The following is a 24070-nucleotide window of genomic DNA, read 5'->3' on the forward strand; positions in this document are numbered from 1 at the left end:
AAGCTGCCAGGATAAGAAAGTGAGGGACGTGAATAGTAGAGGGAGAGAAGTCACCTTTGTAAGAAAGGAGAACCGAGGGTGCCAGATTCCTCCAGAAATTGATTCTGGAGCCTGGCTCTTCCTTCCCTTATCTGAGGGGCACCTCTGTTCCCTCACTGCTGTCTGTCCTCCCTCCCCGTTTCCCAGGAGAACGTTGGGACCAGGTCAACATTTTTTTTTTTTTAAGATTTATTGATTGATTGATTGATTGATTGCTATGTTGGGTCTTCGTTTCTGTGCTAGGGCTTTCTCTAGTTGCGGCAAGCGGGGGCCACTCTTCATCGCAGTGTGCGGGCCTCTCACTATCGTGGCCTCTCTTGTTGCAGAGCACAGGCTCCAGACGCGCAGGCTCAGTAGTTGTGGCTCACGGGCCTAGTTGCTCCGTGGCATGTGGGTTCTTCCCAGACCAGGGCTCCAACCCGTGTCCCCTGCGTTAGCAGGCAGACTCTCAACCACTGCGCCACCAGGGAAGCCCCAGGTCAACATTTTATCCTAAGCTATTGTGAGGGGGAAAGACAGGGGCTGAAGCTGGTGGTGGAGCCAAATCACTCCCTTCTCTCTGGTTCCCACCATTCCCTCTCCCATCCATGTTTTGGGGTTGTCAAGGAAACTGCGCAGCCTATCTGCAGCTTCTGTTCTGTTCCTGTCAAACCCAGGAAACTTTCTAAGGCCAATTCAGTGGGAGCGCTGTCAGAGCCTGAGTTGGTCGGCAAGGAGAGGCCGCTCCCTCTTGAAGCCTCCCGCACGGATGTCCTCCCACACAGCTGTGCACACGCACGTGCGCACGCACGCACACGCACACGTGCAAGCACACAAACACACAGGCTTGTGCTGCCCACACACACACCAGCAGTTTCAATCGCCCAGCCGAACCTAATAGGAGGAGAGAGAATGAAAACCAAACAGGAAAAAAATCTGCCCTGCCAGCCTCCCGGTGGAGCTGCATGCCCCAATTACCTCCATCCTCCTCTCCTCTGAGCCCTGCGGAGTTGGCGAGGTCTGGGTGCCCCAGGCAGCCCACCCACTCGGGTAGCACCCTGCCACCTCAGGCTGGTCAGTTCAGAGAGAGCTAACAAGTCAGACTACCTGAGGGGATGAGTCCTTAGGAACAGGAAGAGGCACCAAGCAGAGAAAGGAATGTGCAGAAATGACCCAGAAGCTCCACAGTGGGAGTCAGAGTGGAGTCTGACCTTGAGAAGGTCACCCAAATACATCACCCTCTGTGACAGGGGACACGGACCTCAGCCTCTCCAGATGTTCCAAAAGTGAACTGAGATACCATGAGGCGGGGAGATGGGCTAAAAAAGCATGGTGAAAGGCAACTGGTTGTAAAGTGGACCATGTTTAGCATCTTTCTACAGCTCCTAAATCCCAGAACTCAGACCAAGGTCACCATCAAACAAGGGCCTTTCCAGTGATTTGAGCTGTCCAGCCAAGACACAAGCTGCTACAATGAGTACTGAGTTTTTCATCACAGGAGGTATGGAAGCAGAGGCTGGGTGCCCACTGACAAGACTACTATGAGTGGCAGCTTAGGCCAAATGACCTCTGAGATTCTGGTGGCAGGAAGAGTCCAGAGTCCATGGTTCAGAGTCTTTGCATGAAACAGGCCCTCTCAGTGCATGATGGCTGAGGGCAGGGGGCCAACCCTTCCTTCCATACACTGGCATTCACCAGTGCAGCTGACCTTCCCACTGATCAGCCAAGTGACCTGGCCACTGTTTTTCCTGGAGGACTTGAATAGACTGAAGAGAAGATGCCTAAGGAAAAACCCAGTGGAAGATTTCTGGGTGTAGGAATTAGAGAACCACAACCACGTGGGGTAGAGGCCCTGACTATAAAGCCAATTTCTACTTGAAATGAAGGGTTGTGTCTTGAGAACCAGCGAAGAACGTGGCTTAGTTTTGGGGGGGGGGTTTTTGGTTGTTTGTTTTTTAATTTTTTTATTTTGGCCATGCCACGTGTCTTGTGGGATCTCTGTTCCCCAACCAGAAACTGAACCTGGGCCACAGCAGTGAAAGCACTGAATCCTAAGCACTAGACGACCAGGGGACATATGTACAATGGAATATTACTCAGCCATAAAAAAGAACAAAATAATGGCATTTGCAGCAACATGGATGGACTTAGAGGTTGTCATACTGAGTGAAGTAAGTCAGACAGAGAAAGAGAAAGACAAATACCATGTTATTGCTTATATGTGCAATCTAAAAAAATGGTACAAATGAACTTATTTACAAAATAGAAATAGAGTCACAGATGTAGAAAACAATCTTGTGGTTAGTGGGGGCGGGGGAGTGATAAATTGGGATTGACATATACACACTACTATACATAAAATAGATAACTAATAAGGACCTACTATATAGCACAAGGAACTCTACTCAGTACTCTGTAATGATCTATATGGGAAAAGAATCTAAAAAAGAGTGGATATATGTTTATGTATAACTGATTCATTTTGCTGTACAGCAGAAAGTAACACAACATTGTAAATCAGCTATACTCCAATAGAAATTTTTTTAAAAAAATTGGCTTCGTTTCCTCAGAAATCAGAGACAGAGAGGCAGTCTCTCTGGTGAGAATAGAAGGAGCTTTGTGTCAGAAGAAAGCAAAGTAGAGGTGATACTGTAAGCTCCTTACGGTCAGGGATAGTGTTGTGTCCTAAATTCCAGGCTATTGAGAACTGTTGTACCACCTGTGCTCTGCACAACAGAGCGAGCGAACTGGAGTTGAAATCCAGTCACATTCTGCTAGCCAAGCAATACAACCCACAGGATAGAGGCTGCCTGGAAGAGGCACCTTTTTGCTAAATCTCCCCCAGGGGCAGCAGTGGCCCTGCTCCAATCGATACCTGTATTGATCTCCTGTGATCTTCCTAAAGTCCAAGTCTCACCATGACCCTCCTCACTTAAACTCTTCGATGGCTGCTCATCTCCTATGAGGAAAAAGGCAAATGTCTTAGCCTGGTTGACAAGACCCTTCATCATGAGCCTCTGCCCCTCCTCCCAGTCTTGTGAACCCTTTTTCTCTACATTCTCCTGTCCTCCAGCTATATCACCCTCTGCCCACCTTTCCCCAGACACTGCACTCTGCTCTTCTTAGCTTCCTCAAGACTCTTCCCAGCCTAGACCAGACAGGAAACTTGGCTGCAAACGACAGAAACCAACTATCAAAAATTAAGCAGATAAGGAGTATTCTGGAAAGAGAAATTCTGGTGGCTCAAGAGTTGATAGGTAGGCTGGAGCGGCAGCTCCCACCACAAGCAGGAACAAAGGGAGGCTAGATGGCAGAGAACACTCCAAGGTCAGTGACAAGGGCATCTGGTTAGACACTGCTGCTAGTTCTGCCCCCTTCCCATCCACCCTCAACTGACACCCCCCAGGCTAGATATCTTTGCTGTGATGATTCCCAATTGTTCCTGCCCTTCCTGTCAAAGTCCCAAAGACCCTGTGGGGGCATCAGATTGGCTGAGCTCAGGTTCCAGGGCTCACCCTCCCTCTACCCTTACTCTGCCCACACCCATGCTGTGGGGGAAGCAGGGAGAGAAAAAATCTGCACCACCATGCTCGCCCCGCCCCTACCCACCATGTGGAGTAGAAGGTGGAATCCTGCCTGCACCGAGACTCATGCGATAGGGAATCCCTCTGAAATAAGAAAGGCACTCAGACACTGGGCAATCAAACACATGACAAATGTCCGCTTCACTGTCTCCTTGTCTGCCTCATCAATTCCCGTTCATTCCTCAAATGTCATTTCTCTAAAACCTTCCTCCATCCCAGGCGTGCTCAGTTGCTCCTTCCATGTTCCCATAGCACCTGGTACCTCCACCACACCCTTCTTATTTTATTAAAAATTTTTGCATATTTGTCTTCCACTCCAGACCATGAGTTCCTTTGGATCTTTGAGCAGGGCATACTCATCCATGACCCCTTGTCTGTATCCAGTGGGTGGCATTAGTGGGAGCTCAGTAAGTTTACAAGTGAATGACGGAATGAATGTGTACCCCCGAGACCCCTCACATGGTAGCAGATCAGCTTATAACACGGTAAATGCCTGGATGCATGTGATGAATGGGATCCTTACAGAGATGGGGTGCCAAGGAGAACTAAAGAGCAAAGTTAGGTTCTTACGCTTACAGGTGTTAGAGAGAAAAGCCTGTTAGCAAGTTACCCTCTTCCCTAAAGGGCTGTGAAGATACATTTTCCATAAGACACTCCAGTTAGGGGCCTAGTGGGGTGTGAGTTCAATTGTAAGCATAAAGTCTTGGTTGCTGTAAATCTGGAATTGTGTGGGTTGAGATGAAAATGCTTCACAATCATTAAGCCCCATTGTGAAGTAATTATATAAAGTCCTACACCAGACCCCTGGGCCAGGAGTGGGCTGGAACTGCCCTGAGTGGCCCCCACAGGGGAGAATAGTGGGAGAGAAGCATCTGGAAAGATATGAGAGGGTAGCAAGAGCTGCTGAAAATAGAAGGGAAGAAGCAGAAGAGAACGTGAGGGAGGAAAGCAGCAGGAGAAGGAGCACGTAGGAGCAAAGCCCAAGGATAGGGACAGAGGCGGACGGTGGAGCAGGGGCTGGAGCCAAGGGCTGGGACAGAGAAAGAGGAGACATGTGGTCAAGAGTACTGCAGCCAGGAGGAGGGGGGAGAGATGTGGAGAAGGCCAGAGCGAATGCCCACCTCAGTTGAGCAAACATTTATTAGTGTCTACCATGTGCCAGGCACTGTGCTAAGGCACTAAGGATATAAAGGTATATAATTGTATATAAAGATATGCAAACCCCTTACCTTCCAGGGTTTACAGAGCAGTGAGGGAGACAAACACAAAAACCAAGATTTTAAAAATTGTTTGGTAGACGGATAGATACAAGAAAGAAAAAGAATGCAATTACACATTAAAGGGACACTCCTCCTAACCTATAGGAGATGCCCATTGAGCTCAGTGTTGAAGGATGGGTTAACCAAGGAAAGAAAGGTGAGAGGTGGTCCCTGCCAGGAAAACAACTTCATCAGACACATGGAGGCATGGGCTGATGGGGATGGGGCAGGCAGGGGCGCGAGATATGCTGGAGAGGCTGGAAGGAGCCACATGTGCCAGCCTAAGGTTCTTGGACCTGCAGGGGATGAGAGCCATTGACAGGGCAAGACACAGTAAGATTTGCATTTAAGGATTGTCACTTTGACAGAGGGGGATTATCTGGCAGAAGACTGTAGTCTGGGAGACCAATTAGGAGTTGATTACAGTTGTCAAAGTGAAAGATGATGGTGCTATTACCTGAGATGAAGGACACACAGAAGAGAACAGTTAGCAGGAGGGAGAGGAGATGATGATGCGTTTGAGACTGTTGAGTTCAGAATGTTTGTAGACCATCTAAGGGCATATGTGTCTCCCAGGCATCTGAATATGGGCATCTGAAACTAAAGGGAGAGCTGGTGGCTGCAGATATGATGTGGGCTTCATCAGCGTAGAGACAGTAGTTTTAGTAAATGAAAGTGGATGAGCTCTCCCAAAGAGAAAATACACACAGCCAAGTCGTGGGCCCAGGCTGGAACTCTGAGAAACCCCAGTGTTTAATGGGTGCTGGAAAGGAGGGCCCTGAGAAGGAGAACACAAAAGGAGAGTTGGAGAAGTAGGAGGAGGAGCAGAGGAGATTTAGGCCGAGGGACAGCAGGCCTTTCAGGAAGCTATGAGGACAGCAGGGTCAGAAGCAGGAGAGAGGTCTAGAAGGGAAAGACTGTAAAGTGGCCACTGGAGTTTGCAAAATGGAGGTAATCTTTTCACAAATGTGTGTTGTGTGGGGCAAGATGGAAGCCAGTGATGAGCCTGGGTAAAAAGTATGAGTTCCTCTACTATTCTTTTTTATTTTTAATTGAAGTATAGTTGAATGCCTTTACTATTCTTGCAACTTGTCTCTGGGTTTGAAATTGCATCAAAATAAAGAGTTAGCAATTAAAAAAGGAGGCTTTCGTTTGAAATAATACAGGTTCGTTTTAAAGATCAAACAACTCTAAAAGGCATAAAATAGAAAAAGAAAATTCTGCCTTCTCTCTGTCTGTATCCAAATTCCACCCCTCAAACGTAACTTCACCATTGTTAATAGTTCAATAGTTTCCTTCCAGATCCATTTTATTTATTTACTTGTTGTTATTGTTGTTACAAAAATAGAATCATACTATATACATCCTGTTTAGCAACTTAAAAACATATCACAAGTAGGGACTTCCCTGGTGGCGCAGTGGTTAAGAATCCTCCTGCCAATGCAGGGGACACAGGTTCGAGCCCTGGTCCGGGAAGATCCCACATGCCGCGGAGCAACTAAGCCCCTGCGCCACAACTACTAAGCCTGCACCTTAGAGCCCACAAGCCACAACTACTGAGCCCGTGTGCCACAACTACTGAAGCCCACGCACCTTGAGCTCGTGCTCCTCAACAAGAGAAGCCACCACAATGAGAAGCCCGCGCACCGCAACGAAGAGTAACCCCCGATCGCCGCAACTAGAGAAAAGCCCATGCGCAGCAATGAAGACCCAACACAGCCAAAAATAAATTAATTAATTAAAAAAAATTCTTTAAAAAAAAACATATTACAAGCATTTTGTCGTGACAGAATACGTATTTCACTTTCATTCTTCGATACTGCACAGTAGTCTATCATATGGATGCACAAAAATTCATTATTAATTTTGAAATTTGAAAACTCAAAGTACAGAGAATAAAATAACATATACTCACGTACCCACTGCCCTTTTTAAATAAATGCTAACAGTTTGACATACATGTTTCAGATTCTTTTTTAGAATATAGTGGGCTTGGATGAGACATGATTGAAAAAACCCAAGGTGGCTGAAAGTTGCCTAAAAATGCAAACTTGACCTCATTACATCCCTGATTTAAACTTTTCAGTGGCTGGGATCAGGGCAGGCTCCACAGCATGGTGTTCCCAGGCCCTCTTGAACCCTAGGTCCATCTCCGCTTGCATCCCCTCCCCAACGGCAGCTGGGTCAGGCCGTTCAAATTCCAGCATTTTTTTTTTTAACTATTCTTTTTTTTTTTTTTTTAATTTATTTTTGGTTGCGTTGGGTCTTTGTTGCTGCACACAGGCTTTCTCTAGTTGCCTCGAGTGGGGGCTACTTTCCGTTGCACTGCGCGGGCTTCTCATTGCAGTGGCTTCTCTTGTTGCAGAGCAGGAGCTCTAGGCATGTGGGCTTCAGTAGTTGTGGCACGTGGGCTCAGGAGTTGTGGCTCACGGGCTCTAGAGCGCAGGCTCAGGAGTTGTGGTGCACGGGCTTAGCTGGTCCGCAGCATGTGGGATCTTCCTGGACCAGGGCTCGAACCCGTGTCCCCTGCATTGGCAGGCGGATTCTTAACCAGTGCGCCACCATGGAAGTCCGCATTTTTTAAACAGGCTTTTTCACATGTCCTTTCCTCAGGCTCATCTCTCTAGCTAAATTAATTCCTCACTCCATCCTGCTGCCCCACCCCACCCCCGCCCCAATCTACATGAAGAACACTTAGTCATCTTCAGGATACAGCTCGAGTCACCTAGGTGCCTTTCCTCACTTCCCCCTCCCCCACCAGATAGGATTGGCATCGCCACACTTTGGGTCCCATGATGTCCTCTATTTGTCTCCATCACAGTGCTTTTATCCTTTGCACTCCTCTGTTGACCTGCTGACTGCCCGCCCCTGGACTATAAATGCCTTGAGGACAAGATCCACGCCTTATTAATCTCCAGCTCTTTAATGCCTGGCACACTCAGCAAATGCTCTTTAAATAGCCTGTGGATTCCTGAGGCACTGGTGACAAAGCAAAGGGTGAGGTGGCCCCAGCCTGACTGTTTTTGGAGGTCTCCAACAATGAGGTGCCCAGGACTGCTCTGGATCCTCCAGGGCACCTGCAGAAGCACTGCCCCCACTCTCCCCTGTGTCCTGACTGAGCTGTACAGCCTCTGGCCTCCCCTGCCCATTCTCTGGCTCACCCACCCACGCTCCCAGCCAGATCCCCCCTCCACAGAGTCATCAGGGAGCACTCCGTGGAGTTCATTACTTAACAGCCAATGGCCTAGACTCCCATCTCCCCTCAGAGTCCACAGAGGCTGTTTGGAGCCCAGCCCCAGTTCCTGTAAGTGGAAAGCGAATTGCACTCATTCCCAAGATGAATCATTTTGTTTTAATCGCCCGTCCTTTTGCTGGCACGGCCACTGCCATGGCTGCCTGCTCTGCCTTTTGGCCGTCTCTTGGCAGGATGCCCTCCCAGGCCCTGCTAATAACCAAGAAGAGAGGTACAAGGAGGAGGAAGGAGAGGGAGCCCCCTAGAAGGAGCAGGGAGTGTGCAGCAATGCGCCAAAGCTTATGAAAATGACACCATTGTCCTTCTGGAACCCAAGCAAAGATTCCAAACAGACAGAGAGCAGCTTCCAACTTGCGGCGCCCTTGGGGGGTCGCTCCAGAGACCAGATGGCTAGTGTGGTGGAAGCACCCAGCCACCTCTCCCAGCCTCTAAGGAGAGCCTCCCCACCTGGAGTTCCTCTGAGCTGGATGAGCTGGGTGACCCGGGAGACCATGGGAGGAGGAGGCTAACAATGAACAGGGAGACTGCAAGACCCAGAATTAGTTCCCTGAGTTCTGGTATGACATGGGTAGCAGGTAGGGAGAAGCAAATCTACCCCCATTTTCCTTCTCAGGCAGCGATTCCAGGAGACCATGTAGAACGGCAGCCATGTTTTCTTCCCACCTACAGGAGGGCTCACTCTATATCTGTCGGGGAGAGTCCAGCCTGCCGTCGGCAAGAGGCTGCCCAGGTTCCAGCCTCTGCCATGGTGCTGGCACTGGGCGCCACAGACTATTGGCACTGAAGCCTAGGGCACAGACTGCAGGCACACCCACTGAATGAAGAGCCTGTGGCCGCCTGGAGCCCAAGGATGTGCTCGCCCCTCCACAGTGGGATGGACTTGTAACCTTGCTCAGGTCCTAAGCTGGCTGGAAAGGGGTTATGTAGGGACGGGAATTCTTTGCAAGGGAAGCAGGAAGACTGAATGACCCAGAGGACACTGATCTCCCTTTCTGACCAGTTTGCCAGTCGGGAGGCACCCAGGGTGCCTGTGGCAGAGGAATGACCTCTGGAGGACTCTTCCTGTCCACGGTGCTCAAGGTGCTTCACAAACATGACCTGGGCCGGGAGGGTGAGGAAACAGTGTGCTCTCTGCACCTGGTAAACCGAGCCTCTGGGAGAGGTTCCCTCCACCCCAGCCCAGCCATCTCTGAAGAGTTTGTGGGGTTGAGAGGAAACACCTGTTTGTAGTCATTTACTCTGCAGTGGCAAAGCCTCGAGCGGTCGTGTCTGGAGTTTGCCAAGAAGAACCCTGGCCTCCACTGTGCTTTGCTCCACCAGAGGAAGGGACAGGCTGGTATTTCCACAGCAGGTTACTGAGCCTGCTGGGAAGCCAGGACCCCAAGGAAGCTGTGTGAGAACAGCCAGAACCTGCATCTCTCCCTGTGCTGCCCACATTGCTGCCAGGAGCAAGTACAAGGGCAGAGAGATGTGGGCTTCCTAGGAAAGGATGTCTCTCTGAGGGAAGAAAGGATAGGAGACTCATTCAACAAATATTTTTTGACGGTCTACTATGCACCAGGCACTGTTCCGGCACAACTGTGCACAAAACAGGCAAAGTCCCTGCCTCATGGAGCTTACATTCTACTGCAAGTTCGATTCTGGGAGGTCAGAATTGTGCCAGGCCTTGAGAAATAGCTCCTGAGCTCCCACCAAGGAGGAATTGAAGCCTTGAGAGGAAAAGTGAGTGAGGAGTAAGCCCCAGCCTCCCAATCAGCAGCAGGAGAGGAGAGGATGGACATAGGCTGTGACTCCAGTCCAGTATCCTTCCCAGAGCGCCTGTCAAGGGCAAGGGTTACTGTGCTGATTGGGGAAGATGAAGAGTAGTGTTGAGAGCCCTCTTCCCTCCCTCCTCCTCCCTCTCCTCCCCCTCCAAGCCTGTTCCACAAGTCTCCAGCTGACTGTCTGCTCCATTCCTGGCTTGGAGTCTTGAGTCAGTGACAACCAGGAGGCCCTGTAAACTGTTTCCTTGATGCAACAACTCCAAGACAGCCCCTGGGGCCAGAAACTCAGAGGGAATGTGGACCTGAGTTCCAAAGGCCCAGATGGAGGAAAGGTAAACAGGGAGAAGCTGTGGGAGGCAAGGAGTTACCCTTAGACTGCAGCTGCCTAGGTTAAACTACAGAGATAAGGTGTGTGAAAGCTCCAAGCAGAGCGCCTGATATGTCAGCGCTCAATAAATACTAATCTTCCTCCTTCCTTCCCTTCCTCCCTTTCTTCCTTCCTTCCTTCCTCATCTCCACTGGACAAGCCTCCATTTCAAATGCCTTATTAATCATTTACAACATCACTGATAGTAATAAGATTCATAAAAACTCAAATTGTAGGAGCTTTGCCCCACCCTTCTGGCTTCAGATCAGAGAGCTACACAGCCCACCTTCTGTTGGGAAAGAGGGAGCACTAGCCCTTGGAATTCTCTCACCCCCATTTAGGCTTTCCATTCAGGTTATCTCACTCCTTCGGATGTCCTCAAGAAACGCGAGTGTCTCATCTGCCCAGAATGTGGCTGAGATATGGATGAACAGGCGACCATGCCCAGCCTCCCTAATGCTTGCTTTCCTCTGGCTGCAGTTCCAAGGCCCCCACTTGGCCGGTGTCAGACAAAACGCCAAGGACCTCTGTGTCCATGCTGGGTCCTAGCCTCTGATCTCAGGCCCTGGCCTCCTCTCTGCCCCTTTTCTGCTGTTCATGCACTGCTAATGGATCTCTCCCACATGAATTCTTAGCACCTGCAGATACATGCCTTGATTTGGATAAAACCTTTATGTATTGCCATTGATTTTAAAGATACCAACAGGAGCAAGCTTAAACTCTAATGTGATATAACAATAGCTCCAGATCACAAAACACACCAACCTCCCAAAGGAATTCTGAGCACTTACCAAGTTCTTCTCTGTGCACGCAACTGTTGCCCCCAGTCCCAGGAAAGTAAGACAAAGTGAAGCCAATGTTTGTTTGCGGAAGCAGGGTGACAAGGGGATGGGGTGGGGTGTGCTTATGTGAGAGGCGTTAACATTTGGAAGCAATTGGTAAATGCATCTTTTTCCATTCTTCCTCCTGGGGCAGGCAGACACACGGTGAGAAGAGGAAAGCAGACCTCCCCCACCCCCTGCCCATGGCAGTCTTGGCTATCGTCAGGCCTGGGCTGGGTACCCAGAAGATGTGGGTGCAAACCTCTCCCACACTCTCCTGCACCCTCCAGGCTTCCAGTGGTTTCCTGCCTGCCTCTGTCTCTTCCCTGCCACACCTCCCCATCCTCTTCAGTACCAATTTACTTCTCCCCTTCTCAGCCATACTCTTAAAAGCTTGAGGGGTGTCACTCTTAGAAGCTGGAGACAGGTGACCAAGGACAACTTGGTCCCTTCCCTACCAGCCCTCCTTGCCCTCTTCAGCCAAGTCTTAGTTTCTGCCTTGGATTGGCCGCATCCATCCCTCCGAGCCGGGCCCCCCTCTGTCAGCCTGCTGCTCTGGCCAGCTTGCTTTATTATCTGGCTCTTGGTCTCAGCAGGAAGTGATCTGTCCATCCTTAGGCTCAGCTGCCTTCCCCTTGCAGCCCCCAGGTCAGCCTTGCAGACAGGTCCTTCCACAGCATTCCTTGCCTGCCGCTAAGCCTCACTCCCCTCTTCTTTTATTCTATTTCTTCGTCTCCCTTTATGGTGTTTGGCAACTTGCTTTCAGTCAGACCAGTGGTTCTCTTCTGTATGCACGCAGCCCCTCGTCTGACCAGTCTCACTGTACAGCCAGACAGAATGATCCATTATCAGGAGCAAGTGAGTGGACTGACTGCATAAAACCACCGAGGGTTGGTGAGCTGTTTCAATAGCTCTTACTGAGGCCAATGAGCTAATTTTCCAACTTACTAAAATCCCACCAGATAGGGGTAGGGGGGCCAAGCTGAGGACTGGAGACAGAAGCGTTCTGCATTTGAACTCTGACTTTGTTACTCCCAGATGTGTTTGTCTGGCTAAAATGCTAGGTTTCTCAGGGGTTCCCTACTCTGATAGAGAAAAGTAGTGATTTTGTCCTCTGGTTTCCCAGACGTCGTAGGAGGACATATAGATCTTCATAAAGTGCTTTGGAGGTTTCTTTGGAGGTTTTTGGAAGAAGAAGCTGATGAATTTGCTCCAGGCTTCCACCACCTTCCTGCCAGCCCAGGACTCCCAGCAGGAGGCAAGTTTCCCAATCGGTCAAAACCATGCTCAACCCCCATCCCCACCCCACCCCACTGGGCTCCCTACATGCCCAGAAGGCAGGCTATAGGGAAAAGGTAAGGAGCCCTTAAGGGGCTCCATGCTGGGGACATATGGCCTCTGCCCTGGAAATTTCCAGTCTGAGAGGGTGGACAAGTACAGAGAAGGGCACATTCTCAAGACAATAACGACACAAAGACCCAGAAACAGCAAGTAAAATGTGGTAACATGTCTTCTTCTTCCAGGGAGAATGTATAGGACAGTGATAGAGACAGATGCAGAGGATGGGGGTAGATGTGAGTACACACCCCCGTTCACCTGGCCCACACTGCTCCTGGGCACCGACCGCCAGCCCTGTCTGGTTTTACTGATAAGAGCCCACAAACAGCATTCCCCTGGGCCACAGTCCCCCCTCCCAAGGGAACAGATGAAAAATTCATGACAACAGCCTCAGATCTCTGATCCCTGCTTTCTGAGACAGCTACCTGCAGAGAGCCAAGCGCTACCTGAGGGCAAAGGGCCAGAAGCTTGCCCAGATTATTCTCATCTGAGGCAACCAAGGCTTCTCTGACAGTCAGAGGGGAAGACCTGGATGCTGGTGTGTGCTGGCCCAGCTTGCTGCAGGCTGGCCCAACCGCTCCCATTCCAAAGTGCTTCAAGGGGCTGAGGGCCCACTCTGTTCTGCCCGGCCCAGCCTGGGCTGCTGCAGTAGGAGGGAGGAGGGACAAGGAGAGAAGAATGGCAAGAAGGTGGGAAGGTGCCAACCTGGTGATTCCAGTTCTAGCTACTGAGCTTCCCTGGAAAAGGAGAATTTCAGGAGAAAGCCAGGGAAACTTTGGATGTAAGGAATCCCTTGCTCTGTCACAACTCTCCCCACAGAACCCAGCAAAAAAGAACCTCATTAAAACACATGTTGGGTGAGCTTTGGTGAATCAGTTCCTAAACAACTACCCATCCTTCTGCCCCTCCTCCCTGCAGGCCGGGCTGTTACCAGCCTCATCAGAGAGGAAAGCAGAGTTTCTCCCCATTTGATTCCATCTGGGCCTGGGTCTCTCCGCAGCCAATTTGCAGCATCACAGTGCAGAACAATGCAACTGGGCTCAGCCAAATCCAAGGTCCCAGATCCCATCCCCTGATCAGCAGGAGAGCTAGATGGGCCCTCAGGCCACAAAGGAGAGACACCTCAGTAGGACCAAAAGGGCTTGTTAATAAAAACAGTCGGGGTATGGCCCTGGGTCTCATGTATATACATACACATATGCTCCCATTTACACAGATTTACAAAAACATGTCTTTTTCAGGTACAATTTAATTTTTAACTTTTGTTTTCTTTTTGGCCATGCTGGCGGCATGTGGGATCTTAGTTCACACATAGACTCATAAAAGCAGAGATGCATACTTTAAGATCCTGATATACCCTCCCCCCCACCCCCACATACTAGAAAGTCAAATGAAATCACTCATCTTCTACCCCACCTCACCTTGCCCCTCCCTCCTGCAGGGTGGGCTTCTCCCAAAAAGCAGTCTAGGGGGCTCAGGGTTAGGGGAGTAACTGCACCATTTGCATTTTTTCCAGGAGGGGAGTGGCACCAGCAGCCCAAGCATCTGCATGTCCCAGAGACTGACAGCCTGACATCCTTGGATTTGACCCAGTTGCTCTGGGGAGACCTGTCTTCCCGCTGTCCCTTCCCTACCAATCTAACTTCATTATGATGGTTCTTGGCTCCAACCTGTGAAACTAAATGCACAGTTCCTGAACACAACACAACCTGGGTACCCTCACCTGCCCTCTGAGAGGACCTGGGCCATTATCCTCTATCTTGGTGTCCGCCCCCCCAGTACCTCTTTTCAGTCCCTGCCCCATACTCACCTCCTCCAAGAAGTCTTCTCTGATTAAATCTGTTTTGCTCTAAACGGCACGGCTCTTCAGCGCTCAGGAAGAAGATTGCTTTCTATTTATTGCTTGTTTTCTGAGCTTGTGTCAGGTCTGACTCATGAGAGTGCTGACTCGCCCATTAGATGAGAGCTTCCTGATCCTCCAAACAACGTCCCCCCCCTCCAGGGTCCTGCAGAATCCTGACCTGGGATTGGACTCAGAGAAGGAGTCCATTGCCTGGACGACACGATTTTCAAGGCCTTGCTGTTGGTTTGCAGAGGACTCTGATGGAGACTGGGGCCCTTGGGAAGTAGGAGCAATAACCATGGGATAGGAGCCATTTGGGTTCCAAGAGTTAAGAGCTTTTCCCAGAAATGACTGATTATCAAACATGGCCTCCGTGGAGAGCAGCTCCTTGTCTGGTTTCCTCTCGCTCATTTCCTTGAATGCCCTAAGGAGACTCATCCTATGCCTTGAATAGAGGAATGTGAAACAGAGCCAGCAAGGTGAGAAGTACAGTCACACAGAGGGCCTGGAGGGTAGGAATCAGGAGAAAGGAGGAGGGAAAGAAGGAGGAAGGGAAGGGGTGGAGAGGAAGATACTTAAGAAAGTGGGTTGGGGGGAAAGGTAATAAGGAGAGAAACAGAAAGGGGAGAAAGAAAAACTGACCAAAAAAAAAAAAGAGCTATGACAGAATCAGAAACGAGACGGCACAGAAACAGACTAAGACAAGGACAAAGCTATAAGAACATCTCCATCAGGAGCTTCAAGAAGGTTCTCGGGAATTGAACTGCTCAAGATGGGGGCTGGGGATTTTAGGATTTGAGCACCTATTATGGACCAGCTGCATTCTGTACATTAGATCGTTTAACCGTGTAATGCCCCATGAGGTAGGCACTATCATTATTGCCTTTTTACAGATCAGGGAACCCCAGAGTAGAGAGGTGAAGTGACACCCCCTGTCACACAGCTGATATGTGTCAGGGCTCAGGTTCAAATCCAAGTCTGACTCCAAAGCTTGTGATCTTTGTGTCACGCTTCCCCAGCTATGAAAGCACTCTCACCTGGGCTGATTTTTTCCCAGCGTTTCAACAAGCACTAATTAAGTGCCTGCTGTGTGCCCAGCACCATCACAGGCGGGGTCTCTGCCCCCACAGAGTTTACAGTCTGACTGGGGGACTTAAGGAATGCTATAGGGCTGCTGCCCAGAGCCCAGAGAAGGAACAACATCCCCTGACCAAGCTGGAGGAGGAGCAGGTAGCAGGACGCGGCCTGGGTTGTGTTGGGGTCTTGGGAATTCCTTCTTCAAAGCTTTAAACTTAGGCTAGAACATCACCAATTTCCAGTAGATTGCTGAAGTCTTGCCTAGAGGCTTGAGGAAGGAGTCAGTGAACTCTCAAGGTCACTAAACAAAATGTATTATGAACTATTCAGACACAGAGAAAGATACAAAGAACAAGATCAGGAACACGTGTGTAGCCTTTCTTAGCTTAATAAATAAACCACCACCAATACCACCATAGACCCCCTTGTCTCTCTGCTGACATGCTTCTCATCATGAGTGCTCCGAGGTTAGCACTCTTCTGAATTTGGTGCATACCAACCTCCAGGGTGTTCTCCACCCTAGGATTCCTGCCTCTCCTACGGGGAGAAAGCCAAAGAGGGCCTCGGTCAGCCTTCAGCATGAGCACTCTATTCATCCAAGGCTGCCTGATAGGGCTCTCCCCACTGCCCGGCTTCGCTCTCTATCTCTCTCTCTCCCTTCCCAGATGGCTGAGCAGACAATCAATATTTACGTGAATCCACCAGGCCAGCTGGACAGAGAGACCCAGCAGACAGAGGCAGAGTCGCCATCCCCAACATGGGCGGGTTTTAACTCAGACACAAAGCAGGTGACCCAGGTGCCTGGTGCCTCTGGCTAGACTGAGGTCAGCATGAGCCAGGAGCCAACCAGGCCCTGCCACTCCAGTGGCCAGATCTGATGTGTGCCCCTGCTAGACATTTACAGCTCCTTTTCACTCTGGTGTTTAGCATGGTGAGATGCCTGGGTGAGGCTGAGGGGAAAATAATAAGCAGTTTATTCCCCCCTACAGAGCAAGGCAGCAATACAGCTGCATGGCTGACAGGAGTTTTGGAGAGGGGCCCATACTGCCCCAGGGCCCCAGTCCACCTACCAGCAGCCCTCTTAGCTCGTCACACATCACTCTCCTGAAGGGACACCCCGCCTCCCCTCAGTGTGGCCTCTTGGTTCTGGTCCCACTAGCCTAGCTCCAGCCTCCTCAGGAAGCCTTTCTTAGTCGAGCCTCCCTGGCCTTGAGCACTCATGCCCCATGTTCGTTCAGTTCTCACAAAATTAGTTGGCACAGTGGTAATTCCTCTTATGAAAATACAGCCTTATGTGCCATGAATGATCTTCCCTGCCACACTATAAGCTTCTAGAAAGCAGGGACCATGGCTGATCCATCCTGTGCATCCTTCACAACCATTTTCACAAGTGGCTCCATAAGTGTTTGTTGAATGACTGAATGATCTCTGCCCCCACATTTGCCTGAGGGTTTCTCAAGGATGGGGCCACCCATGTCTTATCTTTTCTTAGAATCTCCCAATAGAACCAATAAAGGGATACCCATTCCTGGTTGTTGAGTGAGTGGAGAAAAACCCCAGAAAAGTCTCTGCAGCTAGCCCACTCAGCCTCTCTTCCCTACCCAATGCTCACCTGCCCACCCATAGGTCCCTCCCAAGCAGCAGGAGCAGAACTAGCACAGCCTCATCATGTTCCTTTGAAACCCCTGGCTGATCCTGTTTTGGTTTGACTTGACTTGAGGCCCATTTCAGTCTCCACAACTGTCTGTGCTTCAGGCAGATTTCCTTCTAACACAGTGCTTTTACTGTATATTTGATCATCACAGGTGCATCTCCATTCTACAGATGAGGAAACTGAGGCTTAGGGAGATGGAGTGAAGGACCTGGAGCTTACAGTTTGGACAGAGATCTTCTGACTCCAGTCTGCCAGGTCACCTGACAGCCCTCTGCCTCTCTCCCCACCTGATGTGGGGTCACACAAAGTGCAACCTCCAGAAAGGCATCGCCTTTGGGCTGGAGAGAAAGTCTTTGAAGACAACTGAAAGCTCCTTGCAAAAAAGAAGACAGACATAGCCTTCAAGTTGGAACAAGGCTGGGGTTGCCCTCAGGGTTTCTGGCCAGACAGAGACTTTTGGTGGGGCCCAGCAGTTCCCGGTGGAGGCCAGCTCTGCCCAGGCCAGAGGGCGCTGCTACTGAGCCAGCACGGCCAGCATGATGAACTCCATACTTCCTCCTGCCCCAGCAACTCAGAGGACGCCAGGTTTTCAAGCAGCACAGGGATGCTCGGGGTGCTCTGAACCAGTGAGGCACCGAGAAGCAGCGAGGCGTTCTTAGTCTCGACCAGACATGAACAGCACCCAGGCTCTCCTTCTCTTTGTTTTTTCCAGGGCCCATGGTGGTCACAGCTGCCACTTGCTGAGCATTCAGCACAGAGAGGCACTCTAAGTGCCTGCCTGCACCGTCACCCGTCTTCCCCACGAGGAGGGAGAGTCCCTAGTTACATGTGTCAGCTGGGATTCGATGAGGTGAAGTAACTTGTGTGAAGACCTGGAGCTGTGTCAGTGTGCAGATCCAAATCCAGGTTTTTCTAAAGCCAATATCAACAGCCTCTCCACTGCTTCCATAAACTGTCATCTCCACTTCCCTGCTCATTAAGACTGCACCTCGCCTAGGCCAGGACATTTGTTTTTAATTCTATTTCTTTATTTGTAATAGGTCATATATTGAAAAAGCCCAAAACTCGTACGTTACAAAAGAACATACCATGAAAAGTCTTCCTCCACTCTTGATCCCCAAACATGTAGTTACTCTTCCCAGAAGCAACTACTGTTACCTGTTTTCTGTATCTCCTTCCATGGATACATTGTGCAAAAGAAGCAATGTATAAATATTCTTTCCCCCACCCTTTTAAAACAAATGATCGTATATTAAACACATTGCTCTGTGCTTGTATATTTTTTTTACTAAACAATGTGTTCCTGTAATTATTCCATATCCATACATAAAGTGTTCTCCACTTCTCTTTTTTTTTTTTTTTTAAGAATCAATTTTATTTATTTATTTTTGGTTGCATTGGGTCTTCATTGCAGTGTGCGGGTTTCTCATTGCAGCGGCTTCCCTTGTTGCGGAGCACGGGCTCTAGGCACGCGGGCTTCAGTAGTGGCACATGGGCTTAGTTGCTCTGCGGCATGTGGGATCTTCCTAGAACAGGGATAGAACCCGTGTTCCCTGCATTGGCAGGTGGATTTTTAACCACTGCGCCACCAGGGAAGTACCTCTCCACTTCTCTTGATGATTGCAGGGTGTTCCATTGTCTACAAATCCATTTAACCAGTCCCCTATGATGGACACTAGGTCATTTCCAACCCTTTGCTATGAAAAAGGATGTTACAGTGAGCAACTCTGTATACAAGGTCATTGTGCTCATGTGCAAGGACATCTGTAGGATAAATTCCTAGACATGAAATTGCTGAGTGGCAGGCTCTGGAATTAAACATTCCCAATGGGAAGCAGAACAGAATGGTGAGGAATAGACTGCTATCTTTCAGCCTGGCTCTGTCACTAACCAGCTGGGTGACCTCCAGCAAGCTATATGACCTCACAAATCCTTGGTTCCCTAGTCTGTTAAAATATTTGCTTCCTTGTAGGGTAGCTATGAGGGGTCAAGTAAAAGGTAATGTATATAAAGTGCCAGGCACAAAGCCTGGCTCACGGGGGTAAGGAGGCGATGGAGCAATGATCATCCCTGCCCCCCTCCCGCCCCATTCCCCGTCCGGGGAAAGAGCTTCTCCCATCGACTTGTCCTTCTCGCCTTCTCTATCCCCCTCCTGTATCAACCTGTGGTGCTCCCAGTGCCTCCTGGCACCATCTGCCTGGTACCACAGTTCTTTGTGTAGTTCAATATGTCTCTTGCCCATCAGATAATAAGTTCCTAGAGGACCAAGACCCTCTTACTCTTTCTGAAACGCCCTCACCACCACAGTAGAAGCTTGGTAAAAGTCTACTGAACTGAAATCAGCTCTGGAAATTACTCCTCACGGTGCAGCCTACTGGATTCTTGGTACTTTAGCAAAGACAGGTGTCACCTCCAGCCGTCAGGCTGAAGAGGCCACCAGCCTCCCTGTGCCGCTCTCTGAGGTTTGGTAATCAGGAAAGGTTTTCCAAAGGTGCCATATTTAAAATCCCCGCTTCTGCGCCCCACCCCATCTCCCACGCCACCCCCACACCCAGAGCTCGGTGTAAAGCATTCAGCTATTCCACCCCGGGAAGGGGGTGGAGGATCCTCCCTGGCGCCTGTCCATCCCTTCCCTAGTGTGTCCCAGGTTTGGACCGCACACCACCAGGAAGATCATCGCTAGGGACCGTTGCCCAGAGAGCGTAGGGAGGTGGGAGGAAATCATTTCGATTTCTCTCTGGAAGCATAAATGCTTTTTTAATTGCTGTCAAAGGCGGCTCCTTGGGAATGTATTATTGATAGCGATTGAAATGAAAGAGACGGAAAAAAGCAGCAATCTCTCCTTTGCTGGCTCACTGCCCTCCCTCCCCTGCCCTCCCACCTACCTTCTTCCCTGGGGCCTGAGACGGCCCACTCCTCAGAGCTCACAGGCCTCTTTCTCCACACCCCCCATCTCTTTCCTCCGCACCTGCCTCCTCCTTTCCTTTTCCCCAGCGTTCCTGACTTTCTGTCTGTCCCCCTGCCTGCCTTGCAGTAGCTCTGTCACTCTCACCCTCTGCCTCTTCCCTTAGCCTGTCTCCAGGTTCTCCAACCTCACGTCTTGCTTCTCCTCACCCTGCTGTAGATCCCCGGCCCACCTAAGTTCCTGCCATTCAGCCATTGCTTTCTTCTCTCTCCTCCCTTCCTTTCCCATTCCAGCTCCTCTAACCACTGCGTTCTTACTTTCCCTTAGCCCCTCATTCTCTCCCTTTTCTGCCTGGGCTCCTTTTTTGGGGGTCTTGGACCCTTACCAACAAGGAGAAAGGCCAGGCTATCATGTGCTGTTTCCTGACCCCCAAACTTAGGATTGGAAAAATTTCATTTCCATCCTCCGATTGTACCTAGGCCTCTACCCATTCCCCAGATTCCCAGCCTTTAATCTTTGGCTCGTGCCAGTCGGTCCACTGAACTTCTGTCTATCCTGCTGGCTGTGTTTGGGGCCAAAGCTAGCAGTACCCAGGGAAACTGCTCCTGAGGATGCCAGGTGTAGAAAACCCCCACGCTCCCTGCATCACTCACACGGGTGTCTCTTATCCTGTGCCATCAGCGGCACCTCCTGCAGAAGGTCTCAGTTGCACCTCTCTATTTTAACTGGAAGATGCCCCGGGTTCCAGTGTGGGCCGGACCCAGTCTCTCCAGCAAGGGTCTCCTGTGTCTTTAAGAAAGCAGGAGCCTGGGGCTCCTCTGGTGGCGCAGTGGTTAAGAATCCACCTGCCAATGCAGGGGGACACAGGTTCGAGCCCTGCTCCCAGAAGATCCCACGTGCCACAACTACTGAGCCTGTGCTCTAGAGCCCATGCTCAACGAGAAGCCACCGCAATGAGAAGCCCGCGCACCGCAACGAAGCTCTCCGCAACTAGAGAAAGCCTGCGCACAGCAACAAAGACCCAATGCAGCCAAAAATAAATAATTTTGAAAAAGGAAAAGAAAAGAAAGCAGGAGCCTGCAGGCACCACCAGCTCCTCCCCTCCCCCTTCCCAGGCTAGGGGGAGGGGAGCAAAGATGGATATTCCCGCAGTGCCCCCTTCAGAGGAGCTCATAAATAATGGCTGATCTTCCCTCGGGGGACAGGAACCGTTCTGCTCTTGTGGAGCCTGGGGAAAGGGTGACAAGGCTAATTTATCTATCTCCTCCTGTGCTCACACACCAGTGAGAGAACAAGCCACCTTCCCCTCTTTCCCTGCCCGGTTCTCCCTCCCAGGATCTGTGAGAAAAAGGGAATGGGATGAGGAAGAGAAAAGCGCCAGTCTCCTGCTTCCCTGAGGCTTTGGATATGCCCACCCTTCACCACCGCCCCAAACTGACTCCAGAGCAGCCGACACACCCACCCTCCCTCCAGATCCCCACACTCACCTTCCACCCCACAGAGCCAGCGGCCATGGTCAGAGCCTACCCCACACCCCAAGGGGCCAGAGCACTTGAAAGCAAACCTAGTTGCGTATGATGTTCACGCGGTTTTAGGTTTTAGACCAAAATGCAGTGGATTCTCCAAACCCCTCTGACAGTCTTCCAGTTCCTTCTTCTCCCATGTGCCTCAGCACCTCCTTCTCTCCCCACAGAACTCCCCCACATTGGGCTCTCCACAACCCACCAGTTCAGCCAGCTCACAGTTGGCTTCAGCTCAGCTGGTCTGCCCCGACTCATTTCCACATCAGTGCTGCCAGGTCATTGCTTCCACCTGCCTGTTACGTCCATGGCCTCCACAGGGAGGGGTTTGAAGCCATGGAAGAAGATTTCTGAGGCTGCACTCTTTCACTATACTATATCTTAATCCTACCCTCATTCGGGACAGGCCATCCTGAAGGGCACACCACCACCATCATTACCACCCTACCCCCACCCAAGGCCAAAGGCAGACTGGCTGGGACCCTAGGCCCGTTAAGTACTGCCTTGGGGTTAAGGTAATGTCAGGTCTGGCTCCTAATGAAGATGTGGGGAGGCAGGCAGGGGTCTGGAGAAGCACACTGTCTCTGTGCTAGTCATCACTGCAGCAGATAATCAATTAGCAAGGGCTTTCAGCAGGTGGCCAGACCCCAGACCCGGGCCATCCCAACCTATCCCTAACCCAGGCGACCTCTGTTGTTCCCCCTGCGCTCCCTCCACCAAGCTAGCACGCTTCACCACAGTCGGGACTGCTGAGACTTACTGTCATTCCCAGCAACTGACTGATCTCTATCTCTTCAGCTCTCTTTCTCATCTCTTTCCCTGCAACTCTTTTCTGCATCTCTTCGTATTTTCTCCCCATTTCTTCCATTTCTTTTCTGCCTCTCCCCTTCTCTCTCTCTCTCCCTCTGACCCCTGCTGCCTCTTCTTTCTCCCTCCTTTCTTCCCTCCTCCCACTCTCCTCCAGGCTTCATTCCCCCCTCTCCTTAGTCCCTCCCCACCTCCCAAACCAGCACCACCTTGCCTCCTGTGACTATATTTAGCTCAGAGGCGGGGGTTTTACAAAGGCGCCTCAGGAGCTGGCGTCTAGTCTTGAAGGGTCTGTCAGTGTTTCCATAAGAGGCTCAGCTGGAATGAGTTTATAAGTGAGCTGTTTCCTTTCCTTACCAGCACCAAGTCCTGGGCTGAGTGAGGGCGGGGAGGAGGCCTCCAAGTACGTTGAAGCGTTCTCCCCAGAGGTGGGTAAGCTCTTCAGGAGAGAAAGAAACTGCAGGTTAATTTGGAGAGCAGCGACCAGGTGCCCAGGTGACCAGGCAAATTAGGACTCTGCCAGTCCGCCTGCCAATGCAGGAGACACAGGTTCGAGCCCTGGTCCGGGAAGATCCCACATGCCCCAGAGCAACTAAGCCCGTGCGCCACAACTACTGAGCCTGCGCTCTAGAGCCCACGAGCCACTACTACTGAGCCTGCGTGCCACAACTACTGAAGCCCAGACGCCTAGAGCCCGTGCTCCGCAACAAGAGAGGCCACCGCAATGAGAAGCCCATGCACCGCAACGAAGAGTAGCCCCCGCCCTCCGCAACTAGAGAAAGCCCGCGTGCAGCAACGAAGACCCAGTGCAGCCAAAAATAAATAAACTAAGTAATTTAAAAAAAAATTTAAGACTCTGCCATGGGTTAGGACTTCCAGGAGCCTAAGGATAGGGCCCATCCTAACCACAGAGCAAGCAGTAATGTGACCTGAGGGGAAGTGGCTCAAATGTCAACTACTGGTGTGTGCCCAGAACTTACTGTGCATAAACATCCATCCATTCATTTCCTCCTGAGGTTTGGGGGATGGCTCTGAGTGAGAGGTAGGGCCAGCATTATAATGCCCCTTTTACAGATGTGGAAATCAAGATCCAGAGGGAGAAGTAATCTGCCCAAGGTCACAGCTAATTATTTCATGCATTCACTCACTCCATCAGATATTTAGTGAGCACCTACTACCTACAGATGTCATGTTATATACTGGGCATACTCAGTGACAGCTAGAACTGGAACCCAGGGTCGGGATACACACGCCCATGAGTTTTCTATGATGAAACCACAATGCAGCCTTCAGGACAGAGTTATTGGTTCAACTGGTAAGTGGTGGTTGAGCCTGAGCAGTAAGCAAAGGCACAGCCCTATATGGAACATCTCCAACCCTTTGGCCTTTCCCCTCCTTGGCTTGAGAGGGGCCCCACTGCAGAGCTTCTCTGACAGGTGGACAAAGAACAAGAGGAAAGAAAGCCTGAGCCAGCAGAATTCTTGGCTCCTTGGGCCTTTACCTTTCTAAGCCCAACCACAAATGCCATACTGACCACCCCACGGGAGGCCGGGTGGGAAGAAATCCTGACTCAGTTCAGAGCAGGGCTTCAGCAAATGAGAAGAGGCGTGGGGCGGGGGGGATTCCATTTCATCTATTCCTCCACCTTTCTGCGACAGAGCAAGTTACTTCCCAGCTTCTCTCTCAGTGCCACACCTATTTCTTCCTCCTTGGCTGGGAACATCGTTGTCGTTTATAACGTGAGATCTTGTGGATGGGTTAAAGGACTGGGGAGCCGGGAGAGTTGTTCAGGACTTGTAAGAAGGACCATGCGGTGCATTGCCTGAGAGGATGTGCAGTTTCCCTAAGTCTCATCCATCCA

The 24070-nt window shown here is 50.6% G+C and overlaps 1 long non-coding RNA gene across 1 annotated transcript in view; it reads right to left on the reverse strand.

The window, feature by feature from the left end:
• The window catches only part of LOC137762958 (uncharacterized), a 53292-nt gene that overhangs the window by 11386 nt on the left and 17836 nt on the right, over positions 1–24070 (reverse strand). The window contains exon 2 of the long non-coding RNA XR_011073655.1: positions 2894–2977. This is a non-coding gene — a long non-coding RNA (uncharacterized lncRNA). The remainder of the gene's footprint in view (positions 1–2893; positions 2978–24070) is intronic.

This window comes from Eschrichtius robustus, chromosome 3 (assembly GCF_028021215.1).
Source record: "Eschrichtius robustus isolate mEscRob2 chromosome 3, mEscRob2.pri, whole genome shotgun sequence".
Lineage (NCBI taxonomy): Eukaryota > Metazoa > Chordata > Mammalia > Artiodactyla > Eschrichtiidae > Eschrichtius > Eschrichtius robustus.